The 12,011-nt window shown below is 40.9% G+C and overlaps 1 protein-coding gene across 2 annotated transcripts in view; it reads left to right on the top strand.

The window, feature by feature from the left end:
- TMEM200A (transmembrane protein 200A) overlaps window positions 1-12,011 on the top strand; it is a 53,751-nt gene that overhangs the window by 39,126 nt on the left and 2,614 nt on the right. The window contains exon 1 of one of the 2 annotated variants that reach the window (XM_075708449.1): window positions 11,073-11,159. The exons of the other annotated variant lie outside the window; for it this stretch is intronic. The gene's annotated coding sequence lies outside the window, so the exon portion shown is untranslated. Of the gene's footprint in view, window positions 1-11,072; window positions 11,160-12,011 lie in introns of those variants that run through there. 2 annotated transcript variants of the gene reach the window in all.

The following is a 12,011-nucleotide window of genomic DNA, read 5'->3' as shown; positions in this document are numbered from 1 at the left end:
TGTTTTTTTAGTGTTCTTTATATCATAGTCGTCAAAGAATATTTCAGAAGGTAATGACAGACCAGATGAGCCTAACGATAGCATAGGGCCACAGCTGCGCTGAAGCAGCTGTTCCTGTTGGCTGTATAAACACTCTCACTTTGTGGCTGGGGCACTCAGGGAACCCAGATTCCAGTTCTTCTTCCAAAGACCCCTTGCATGGACTTTTCTAATGACATGGAAAAAAGTATCAGGCTGGTGGAGGGGCCTGGTACCCCAGATGCCCCAGTTTCCAGGCAAGTGTCTTGGCCACTAATTTAAAACTATGCTGCCAGGGTTAATGGACAGGGAGCAGGGTTAAGTTTGTGGCTTTCATAGTTACTTTTCGGTCCTAGGTCCTTAAGTTCTGCTAAGCTGGGCACTTAACATCTTTTTTTGTACCTCTGTCATGCACTGAGATTTTCAAATACAACTACACAGGGTAGATACCTAAGTACTTTTCAGAGTTAGGCTCTTGCATTCTTTGAGTGTGTCCGAAAAATTGGTCCTAGGTCTCTGACAGTAAACAGAGAATGCTAACTCCTACTCCGTTGAGTTTGTATGTTTTATAGAACAAGAAGTATTTTCTGGGTCAGAGGGAAAGCTTTGCTCAGACATCTTAGTTGTGGAACAAATAGATTTGATTTCATATCTAATATGAAAATTTTGAAATGCCTACTTCATTTTGTTCCTGATATTATTTGATCTTACAATCATTGGACTTGTATACAGTGGGAAATTACAGTTGTTAGAACCTGCTAATTAATGTGATTAACTGAGCATGTAGCGCAGATAAGGACATTTGTTTGGTCTCATGACAGCTGGTCACTGCCTACATTAAGTGTGTGTCTAGGCTGGAGATTTTGCCTCTGACTAAATCAAGTAACAGATTGCTAGTGAAGCTAGATGATGTGAGTGTAAACGGTAGCCAAAGCACGCCAGCATTGTTTGTGCTTAGATACCTCCATACCAAGTGCCTGCCACTGTTTTATTTGAAATTTTGTGCATAAGAACTGAAGAACCAGCAATCCTAGTGCTTGTAAATGAAGATACTTCCTAACATTTTTGATCTTGTTTCATGTTTGGTTTTTATTAGGAAACTCACTTTACCTGGCACGCTGAGCCCTGGAGTGTTTAGTCATGCCTTTCCTTTGCAGTAGACAACAGAGAACATGCCTTTTACTCTGCTTTTACACATTCAGTCTTTTGGAAACATCTAGAGGTCCTTGTAAAATTTGTTTCATGACTTGTGGTTGATAGCTGATCAATACTCTGATCTGCATTATATGAGCTTGCTTCAGAATTCCCATTAGTTCTGTGCATTTTTTATTTCAGTTGCAGGCTTGCTGGATTATAATATTATCTCACAGTTTTCACTTTCTTACTTCTAAAATAAGCTCCTTTTTATTCTTTGTAATGTCTAAAAGATAAAAACTGGAAAAAAGCAAACTAGAATAAATGCATAGAAGATCCACATGCTTCTTTTACACATTTTAAATTAGATTGCACTCATAAAGTAATTATTTTCAATGAAAAGCTTTACTTTCTGTTTGTACTGAAAGCAGATAGATTGCATAGCATAAAAGATTTAAAATAGTCTACCTATTTCACCTATAAACATAGATAACCCAGCATCTTTTCTAATTACTGAATACAAACACTAATAATGTGAATGGCCAAATGTGTCTAAAATAATTATGAATATTTGGCTAAATAGCCAATATCTGCTTCCATTTGTAGTACTGATTTTCACTAGAAAATGGATTTACGCAAACTAAAGCGCTAAAATAGCTTAGAAACAGATTTTGTCACTTTAGTCATAAAGGACAGTTATCACCTTACTCAATTTAGGCTAAAAAAACACTAGCTGTTTCTTAGAAAAAATCAGACGAACTGGAGAATGCAAGCAAATAAAAGCAAAAGTAAAGCCTGGTATATCCAGGTTTTATTTTCCTGTGTGCATATTCTATTTTTTTTTTTTTCTAGGAAGAAAATGAAAAAGCTTTATTAGTCAATCACCTTTTAAAGACCTTTTCTTCAAATCTTATAAGCCTTCTTCCCATTTTTGTTTCCCCAGTCTTTTTTTAGCTCCCTCTTGCTTTTTGTTGTAGTTCTGTAATATATTTTGGAACAGGATGTGATATATCTGTGCATAAGACGTGAACATTTCTGTGCATAAGTAAAGAAGTTAGCGGTGCACACTTCTGAAAACAAGTTACAGCTTAGAATTTATTGATAATTTAATACAGTGAATACAGAGATTACGGCAGGCATTCCACAAACAAATACATCCAGTGCCTGAGAGCTTGTGTTTCTTTAGTCTGTCATCTAGGACCTGAGCTAAGCTGGTACAGCTACGGAGAGCAGGACAGCTGGGAATTCGGCACATCACACGTGACAATGGTGGGGCAGGTGGGTTTACGCTGCATAAGACAGGTGTTCTGTGGCCTGAGAACGTTTGGTTCAGTGTATGATGACTGGGAGGCTGTTGTAGACGTAAGAGACCTGGTGCCAACCTCATGTTACGTGAGTTTGACGTTGGTAAAATCCATGCGCTTCTGTAGCCTCAAACCCGATTTGCCGCAGCATGCCAGTAGATGTGGTTGAGGATGGAACAAATTTAAAAGTGAGTGCAACTGGGCCAGGCAAAAGCTTCTAGACCAAATCTAGGCCAAGTCATCGAGCAGCGTCTTGAAAGCAAAATATAGAAACTCAGGTTTCTTCTTTCTCTCTTTGATGTGTGCTCTGTGCTTTTGTGAGTGGCTAACGAGCTCTGTGTAATGCTGCCAATATTGAATGTTGCTGATTTTGCACAGAATTACAATATATGACCCACTGAAAGGATCAGGCTGAAGAAGAAATAATAGGAAAGAGGATAAGCAGCTCAGGCATTCATCTTTGTGCGGTATTGCTGGGTATTCACCTTACTTTTGACCTTGGCATAATAGTTGAAACAATTAATGTATATGGCAGATACTGTAAGTGATGAAAGCATTCAAAAGGGATTTTTGTTTGATTGTGTGATTTAAAGAATGCAGTCACGGCATTCCCTGGATCTGGGTAACAGGCATCCTCATTTAGCTTACAATTGTATTTATCAGTATTTCTGAGTTTGTATTTTTTAGTTCAAATTCCATAGCTATTGGTTGATTATTTCAAGTTAGTTTAGAGCCAAGTAAAATCCCAGGTGATTTCAAAAAAGCGATTTCACATTAATAAAATGTGAACAAAGACATTTGCAGACTGGAGCAAGTTCAGCGTGGTGCCCCCAGGGAGGTTGGGGGCTGAAGCTCTTGCCCTGCGAACAGACTGAGCAAGTGGGGCTGGTTCAGCCCTGGAGAAGAGACGGCTCTGGGAGGACCTAAGAACGGCCCCCCAGTACCTACAGGGGGGTGACCGAGAAGACAGAGACAGGCTCTTCTCAGTGCCACATGGTGCTAGGATGTGAGACAACAGGCACAAGTTGCAGCGAGAGGTTCAGACTGGGTATAGGGAGGAACTTTCTCCCCATGGGGCAGTGGTGCAGGCTGTGCAGGGAGGCTGTGCTGGCTCCATCCTGGGCGTGTTCCCAGACCAGACTGGACACAGCCCTTGAGCAGCCTGGTCTGACCATGCGGCTGACCCTGCTGTGAGCAAGAGGTTGGACTGGAGACCTCCTGACCTCCTGCTTAGTTTGGATTATCCGATGATCGTATACGATCCTGTATCCACATTGTGTATATGAGCCAGGGCTCTGACCTGCTGAGTCAGCTCTCTTGGACAATATGTCCCAAAATTTTGTTTGAAAAATAAAACGATGCTCTTCAAGCTCACTTCCATGTGCTTTCTAAAGGAAGGAGAGGCTTGCATTACTGTGGACACAAAGTGATTAGCTGTGAAAGTTTGGGTATTGATCAGTTGTATCTTTGTAACTAAGTTCTATTCCTTGTCCAGTTGAGAGGTTCACTTAATAGTAATGAAGTAAATTTTATAAAACTAGTTTGGTGGGGTTTGGGGTTTATTTTTCTATTGGTGTTTTATTTTTTCGCCCCTCCAAATAAAAGTAGAGGGTTAAAGATCTTTTATTGTAATTTTTGTGAATTGGGGTAATTTTATAACCTTTTCACTGAGTCATTATGCAGAAACTTAGTGTAACAGCTTGAGGAAGGCTAGATTAGGAAGTTGGGTTACTCACCGTCATACTTGGACTTTCCTAGCTGTGAGAGTCCTGCTTTAGCTCAAGGCAGTGGACAGTCATAAAGGTCAGGATAGGGAATGCCATGGTCCAGGCTAGCTAATGAAATCAGATGAATGTGAGTCCGAACAGAGATTTGATATATTCAGTGTGGATTCAGTGTGGCTCCTTCAACTACTTGCCACACCTGAAAGTTGCATCAAAGTCACTTTGATAAAAGGGACCTGTGCCCCTTTGTACAATGTAGAGGTATCTCTTTGCATATGTTTCAAACCAGTGTGGCACAATATAGTTATAGAAATACGTATAAAAATGAGATCTCGTAAGTCTCATTAAAGCCTGGATTTGTTTTTTAAAAATTATTTTCCCTTCTTAGTTCTTTTCAGTATCCAGCTTTTTATAGTAGGACAATGAGCTGCTTCTCTTTTGTTCCCAATGTGAGTTATTTGGGATCCACTCCAAATCAGTGGTTTTCTGTCCTTCACAATCTGTGGATTCCCTGGATTACTTTAAGCAGTAAAAAATCTTAGTTTTTTTAAGAAAGTTCTGATGTGCCATGCCTAGTTAGCTTTCACAGATTCTGCAGAGGTAACTGCTGGACCCCTGTGGCCTTGCTTGGACCAGTACAGTGCAGATTTGGAAACCATTGCCAGATCTAGATTTTTTAAATAAATGGATCACTGTCAGACTTCAAATTTCCCAACAGATTTTGATGTGTCCTTAATACCAAACTTTTATTTTCCACTTATGAGTGCAAAGATTTTACTATTTAACATGGTACTATTGTGAAGCAAATACAGACCATTTGATACAGCTGCACAGTCTACCAATATCCAGGGAACCTCAGTTTTTAATCTCTGCAATGGACCTTCCACCTACTGCTGCCACTCAGACACCCTGGTGCTCTTGCATTGCCTGACCCATGTGAAGCGTGCCTTTTCCTTTTTGTGCCGTGCAACTGCTTGCACGATTTGGCCTGCTTCCATAATCTGACTGGCAACCAGGAGGTTAAAAGGGCGTAATTAGTACTTAAGCTTATCCCTTTACGGCCTAAAAGAGGAACCATTAAAGGGAATTTGAACTCAAAGGGTTTGTTTCAGCTGGAAAATTCAAAGCTTTAATGTTTTAAATAGGCATGCAATTTCCTATCCTTGGCTTTTGCTAGGATGTCTTTAAAATCCCAGCTGAGGTTATGAAGATTTTTAGTGCCACATTTCACATGTTTTCTTCTCACCTATTGTCAATTAAAGTACACTTGAAGTACCCCATAATCATAAATAAATAAATAAATAAAAGGCTTTTGCTTGCTTCCTTTTCTTCTTTAATCTTTTCAGTCAGGTCATTTTTTGAGGAATGGATATGAGGAGAGAGATGCATCATAAGGTAGTCCCATTGGTGTGCTAGGCACTTGAAGGGGGCTGCTTGTTAAACTGCTAAATAACAATGTATTTTGAGATTATTTTTTCTGCTTCTTGTGGAACTATCCTCGGTTTGGCTATTGCTGTATTATCTCTACCAGAATGATTAATCCCTTTGGGCCTATAAAGTTGCATATTTTTACCTTTGGAGTAGAACAGATTGTAAAACCTCTGTGCATAGTTAACATATTGATATGTATATGTTGCACATCAGGAGATAAGTATAGATGTGTTAAATGCAGTTTAATATTGATTTGTTTACTTGGTTATGTTATCAGTTATTCTATTACTTTATCTTTGCATGCTTGATTATGAGAAATATTTTATGAGTAAACAGTCTCTCACATACCTCCTTCATTTCTAGGACTCTAGGTTTATCAAAGGTAAAAGAAACTTTCCTTGATGTTAGAATTTGTCCTCTTGTTAAAATTTGAAATTGAGTCACTTAAATGATAACAAATCAAGTACTAATGGGAATTAAATTTCCTAATCAGCTGAAATAGTAAGATAGGAAATGCTATGTTAATATAAATCAGGTTCTGTCACACGCTACTTACTGCAGTGACATTTAATTCTTGCTGAAACACAAGAACTGTACTTTTCAGAAAGTTTTACGTGAAGTTAAACTACAGGGAAATAGCATGTACAGTTCTGATATTTTCACATAATTAAGTTTCAATCATTCTTCAAACAGTAAATGAGAAAAAAATATTTATGCAAACAACAAAGATTATAAGTGGTAAGGGACACTGAAATGCATCTGGAATAAAACAAATAATATTAAAGAAATACAATTCTAGTATTCTTTATTTTGATTCCCATCTTTGCTGCTAGAATACATTTAAAATTAAGTGTAAGATCTCAGTATAATTCAAATGACTATGTATGTATTCAAAAGACTAAGTTGTAGGTACAAGTAATAATTTCTATAGTACCAAAATAGTTGAACAAATTAGATAAGTTTTCAGGCACCTAAAATAGAAGCCCTAAGCTTTAAAGCTTACTACAAGTTGAGAACAATTGCTGAGAGATTAATTAGACTTCTAATAGTTAGACCATCTCTGAAAAAAAGTTAGCTGACAGCAGTACAGTTAAGGTGATGCTAGTCATTAGGGACGAAAGAGGGGTATTAAAGTGGGGGGGCTCTAAGGTAAAAGAGAGAAATAAATAGTTTATAGTTTGTGGAACCAGAAGTTAGTTGGAGCCACTAGAACATGCTATGAAGTAAATTCCTTCCACGCATCTTTCAGATTTTCCTAGGCTGCCTAGCATTAGAGCCATTGTCTAAATAGCAGCTCTTGCCTCAGTTCCTGTTAAAACAGAAATGTGCAGTCTGTAATAGGTTCTTGCAGTTGACACATCTCTTATATCTGGGATAATCAATCGGTGAGTCAACTGGACTCAAATCCCATGAAATCCTATCCCACCCATTTTGTCATTTGCTTAGCTTCCAAAGGATAACTGGGTATTACTTGTGTAGACAGTTCCTAGCTTCAAAAGGACTCTGAGTCACTCCTCCTATCTGCCATACCTCCCTGCGGAGGTGTCCAGGCTGTTCACGTTGCTCTGCAGCTACTCTAGCGAGTCCCCAGGTCACTTGCCTCCTGCCTCCCTTCCTTTCTCTAGGCTGGCAAAGGCAGGTATGGCTGATGCTAGCAGCATAAATACATCATATTTCTGTCTGATCATCAGTGATAGCCTGATGTACTGGTAGAAAAGAGGGATCCTCATCCACCTGTGCTAAATTACAGTTTGTCTATGATAATCTACCTGTGCCTTACCTTTGTATCACAGAGTGAATCTACCATTTCTTTGTTGATTTGTTTAACCTCCTGACTTGGTTAGGAAAATACTTCATTCTTTGCTTGGTGAATGCAAGTCTAGTGGTTACTCACAAGCTGTTTTCTGAATGCTGTTTTTACCCTCTTCCTTAAGTTTCCTTTATGACAGCCTTTCCTTGAGCATCTGAGCAACCTTTCCCCATATGGAAAAGTGATAAAGGAGAATCCCTTCCAGCCTCTCTGTCAGCCTTGGCTTGGGCAGCCAGTATAATGTAAGGAAAAAGCAGATGTCACTCCACATCCCAGGGTGACGCTTCTTTTATCATTACCAATTTTGCATCACATCTGCAAACCTTTCCTGCATAAATTTATTCCTCTGGCTCTAGTATTCTCTTCTTAGATGGGCTGCAGCCCCTCTTGTGGCTGCTTACCCACCCATACTTTTGCAGGTGCATTGGATTTGTGTGGCAAGGTTTTGGTAGCAGGGGGGCCACAGGGGTGGCTTCTGTGAGAAGCTGCTAGAAGCTTCCCTTGTGTCTGACAGAGCCAATGCCAGCTGGCTCCAAGATGGACCCACCGCTGGCCAAGGCTGAGCCCATCAGCAACAGTGGTAGCTCCTCTGGGATAATGTATTTAGCAAGGGGGAAAAACTGCTGGGCAACAGCAGCCAGAGAGATGAATGAGAATATGTAAGAGGAACAACCCTGCAGACACCAAGGTCAGTGAAGAAGGAGGGGAGGAGGTGCTCCAGGCACCGGAGCAGAGATTCCCCTGCAGCCCCTGGTGAAGCCCATGGTGAGGCAGCTGTGCCCCTGCAGCCCATGGAAGTCCATGGTGGAGCAGATATCCACCTGCAGCCCAGGGAGGACCCCACACTGGAGCAGGTGGATGTGCACGAAGGAGGCTGTGACCCCGTGGGAAGCCCACGCTGGAGCAGGCTCCTGGCAGGACCTGTGGACCCGTGGAGAGAGGAGCCCGTGCTGGAGCAGGTTTGCTGGCAGGACTTGTGACCCCGTTGGGGACCCACGCTGGAGCAGTCTGCTCCTGAAGGACTGCACCCCGTGGAAGGGACCCACTCTGGAGCAGTTTGTGAAGAACTGCAGCCTGTGGGGAGGATCTACATTGGAGCAGTTCATGGAGGACTGTCTCCCATGGGAGGGACCCCACGCTGGAGCAGGGGAAGAGTGTGAGGAGTCGTCCCCTGAGGAGGAAGGAGCGGCAGAGACAACGCGTGATGAACTGACCACAGCCCCCATTCCCTGTCCCCCTGCACTGCTTGTGGGGAGGAGGTAGAGAAAATTGGGAGTGAAGTTGAGCCTGGGAAGAAGGGAGGGGTGGGAGGAAGGTGTTCTAAGATTTGGTTTTATTTCTCATTACCCTACACATATTCTCACTCCTTTCTCCTACTCATTTATATGGCAATAAATTGAACTGATTTACCCCAAGTTGAGTCTGTTTTGCCCGTGACGGTAATTGGTGAGTGATCTCCCTGCCCTTATCTTGCCGCACGAGCCTTTCGTTGTGTTTTCTCCTCCCTGTGCGGGTGAGGAGGGGAGTGATAGAGCTGCTTTGGTGGGCAGCTGGCGTCAACCCGCCACAGTTATCCAGGCCTTTCCCTTCGTCTCCAGTTCTCTGTCCTTGCTGCCTGGCTCTCTGCAGTCCCTACTGAGGCTTCAGTCACCTGAGATAACTACCAGTAGTATCTGCTGAGGGGCCCATCCTTTCCTCATGCAAAGGGCGCACATAACAACCTGTTACGCCATTTGCTGCTGCATTTTTTTAGAGTGTCCCCTAGAAAGCGTGCCAGATGCAGAGTACTGGGCTTAGCCTACAGCCTGGATGAAAGGTGAATTGCATCTTGCTGATGGCCATTGAAGAGGTTCGAACTGAAGTGTCAAGAGCCTGAGCCGTTCTCCTCTGCGCACACAATGCAGAGAAAGAGCAAGAGCGAGAGCGAGCAGGAGCTGCTTTACGGGGTCTCTACCAAGACAGGCTTTTCTTGGGTGATCTTTGAGTGGCTGACGGCGCTGGTGTCAGGGCCACTCTGTAACAACAGCACAATGCAAAGCGAAGCTAAATGTAGAGTCCGTAAATCTGGGCCACAGCTTCTTTCAAGACTAAAACCCTAAGCTGTCCAGGCCTTTGGACCTGATGTTCTCGCTGAAGATGAAACAAACAGAGCGGCTATGAGGTTAGAGAGTCGCTCAACGTTTGTTCTTCAAAAGCAGCTTGGCAGCTGTGGTGCTTTTGTATCAGCAAGACAGTTTGTGTTTTATAAAATGAATTACAGGCCCGGCCCTTTCTTTTTGTTCTGTATTCTACATCCATTTTTACCATTATTCAATTCGTTTTAGAGCCGGCCTGTGTCATTCACAGTGCCACCAAAGAGATGCTGTCTGAGCTCTTAGCATAATCTTTATTGAGCTCTGAGTCAAAGTCTTCTAAGTCTTTTCTTGTTCAGAAGTTTAAATTCAGACTTCAGGATAAAACTAAATGTAATCACTGCGCTAAGTTAAATAAGAGAAGCAGCATTTGTCGCTGGCACTCATGATGGCTGTTATGTGGTGAAACTAAACAGATTTGCAGAATAAATCAAGTGTATCTACAATGTCACTTTATTCTAAATATAGTATTTTCTAAAAAAAGGTTTCCATCTTAATATGCACTTCATTGTAATTGGTTTCTGAAAAGCTGTCAGCATGAAGTGAAATCATCTCTTACCAATATTTCTGTTAATACCATTGATTTTATTAGATGTAGAAGAGATCAAAATTCAGCTGTTATTATTAAGTAGCTTATAAGCCTTACCAACACTGTGGCTTATTACTAATTATTATTTACAAACCTGGTTGTCACTTTTTCTGTGAAAGAAGATTTAATAATATTGATGTGAACTCAAGAAATACGAAAGAGACTCTTTCTATATATAAAATATGTTTGTATCCTGTTGCAGTCAGACTTTCTCTCCCCTGCGCCCAAGGTCTGATGCAGGTAAAGTGAACAGAGGAACAATGTCTTCCCCTGAAATGCTGGGAGGAAGCCAGCCATGTGGCTCGAGATCTTGCTTTCTCTCTCACTTTCACTTTAAGAGATCACCGTTTCTGTCTGTCCTTCAAGTTACTGGAGACCAACTAATAACGAAATTGAGATGTGGTTTTCCTGCCATTTTTGCAAAATCTGCAAATGAGAACTTTCTATAGAAAGTCACCCCAAGATGTAATTTTTAAGAATGTTTTTATTGGCTCTACTTTTCAGAGTTAGAGACAAACTCTTGCTAGAGGTCTGTTTAAAATATTTAGCAAGCAGACGTGAGCTTACTCCATTCACCCTTTGGTGCAATGCAGGTAGCTGTGATAAGCACAGTACAGTACACAAAATAACAAATCCTGCCAACAGGCAGAGTGTGGATTTAGCACTAGCCTGCCATACCTGTGCAGTTCCTTGGCAGCCCTGAGAATGGACAGAGTGGGTTGATGTGTGCCTGTAAAATACTGCTTGAATATGGAAACTCCTTGTCCCCCCCAAAGGTCTGGGATCTGGAAAAGAATAATGGAACAAACTAGATTATAGCTAGATGATTGTTCATTTCAGTAAAAATATGCCATAATTCTCTTTAATTTATTTCATAGAGAAAACTAATAGCATTTAATTGAGTCATGACAAAATACAACAGCTTTTATAATGGATAAGTCCTATTTATTTCTGTCTAGCGATTCAGAACATTGTTTTATAGAATGATGATCTTTTGTTTTGGCAGAAACCCTTAAACACATAGGCATATGAGAAAGTTCTGGGTTAATTTTTAAAGACTATCAATGTCAAATAACTTTCTTTGGGGGATTTTTAAATTGTTACATTAAAAAAAAAAAAGGCTTTTCATCAAGCATTCAAGAAATTAATTGCCATTGAACTATTGAAATTGCCCAGATAGCATAAAAATGGAAAGGGTGAGAATTTCCAGAGAGATTAGGAACATGAAACCTGACACTACAAGTGAAATTTCTGAGTTTTTTGGAATAATGCTGTGAGTTTCTCTTTCAGAAATTCAGAAAATGCTGTATACTTAGCACCCTAGGCCTTTTTTCAGGTCTTTCCTTCGTAAAGGTTTCTCACAGAGAGAGAAGTGCTCTGTCCTTTAATAATGATGGTGCAGGGAGAGAGTTCAGGTTGCTACTCTCTGTCATCTGAATTGCTGCTGAACAGATAATAATGAACACTGGGTACATTTTTTACTGGATTAGTCCTTCCACTTGGCCACCTGTCTCAAATTCCCTATTAATTTCATAACCAAGTTCATAATTGGTGGGTTGGACTGATTTCTGTTTGTAGATATGCTTATGTGACACCTGCTTGCAGTGTTGCAAGTCTATGATAGTGTCCAAATATAGAGCCTGTCTGTTTGTTTCTCATACCATGATAGATCTAATATTTTTTTTGATGGGTGCACTGCTAAGATTTTTTAAAAACCATAAATATTTTAAGAGATCTGATGAAAATTACTACCTGTAAATTGCAAGCAGTCACCGGTTTGCTTTGCCTCTGCTTTTCAGCCTCTCGCATTATTCACCCAGTCCAAGTTTAGCTTTGTCTGCTTGTTAAACCATCTCCAGCTTTGACACA

Source organism: Pelecanus crispus, chromosome 3 (genome assembly GCF_030463565.1).
Source record: "Pelecanus crispus isolate bPelCri1 chromosome 3, bPelCri1.pri, whole genome shotgun sequence".
In the NCBI taxonomy this organism is placed as follows: domain Eukaryota; kingdom Metazoa; phylum Chordata; class Aves; order Pelecaniformes; family Pelecanidae; genus Pelecanus; species Pelecanus crispus.
Note: the sequence above shows the minus strand (reverse complement) of the source record. Positions and strands in the feature narration are given on the sequence as shown.